Here is a 688-nt window from a genome sequence, read left to right as displayed (position 1 = left end):
TAAAAAATACTTAAACACACGTGAGATAATTACAACCTAGTCCACAGTAGGTTCTTATATATATATATGTATACACCGATATCTGTACGGTTGTAATGAGAAAGAGAGGGAGGAGAGAAAGAAATGGATAGGGTTGGAGGGAGAGATGAGGAGGAAATAAAATCCATACTGAAAGACAAGTTGATATGCAGCTGCACTTACAAATAGAAAAGTAAATATAGAATATATTGTATCCCTATGACATCATTTAATTTAGGCAGTTTATAAATTTAGGAAACTGACACACTTATGACACACACTTTCGAATAGACACTCACTTATAAGCATCCCTGAACTATACATACATATAAACAATACGCAAACAAATATATATCTGTGCTTTCAGTGTTTTTCCATTTGTACATGCTAATTTCAACCAACAGCTGCCTAGCAATTTTCTAATTATAAATTTTAATGTACTTATACATTTTGCATTAAATTAGTTAATTACATTCTCTACGGGTGAACGTGGTTTTAGATGTCTCTTTATATATTTTAACATGTTTCTAATTGATGTATGAAGGAGCGTGATGTTTAAATGAATATGCGTATTTCTCTCATTTGTGTTTGATTCTGTTTAGCGGATGCTTTTCATTTCTTTTTCTGTTTTGAATTATTTAAGAGTATCTCAACGAAATTCCAAATGCGT

Source organism: Octopus bimaculoides, chromosome 5 (genome assembly GCF_046866305.1).
Source record: "Octopus bimaculoides isolate indiv1 chromosome 5, ASM4686630v1, whole genome shotgun sequence".
Classification (NCBI taxonomy): domain Eukaryota; kingdom Metazoa; phylum Mollusca; class Cephalopoda; order Octopoda; family Octopodidae; genus Octopus; species Octopus bimaculoides.
This window is presented reverse-complemented; position numbering follows the sequence as displayed.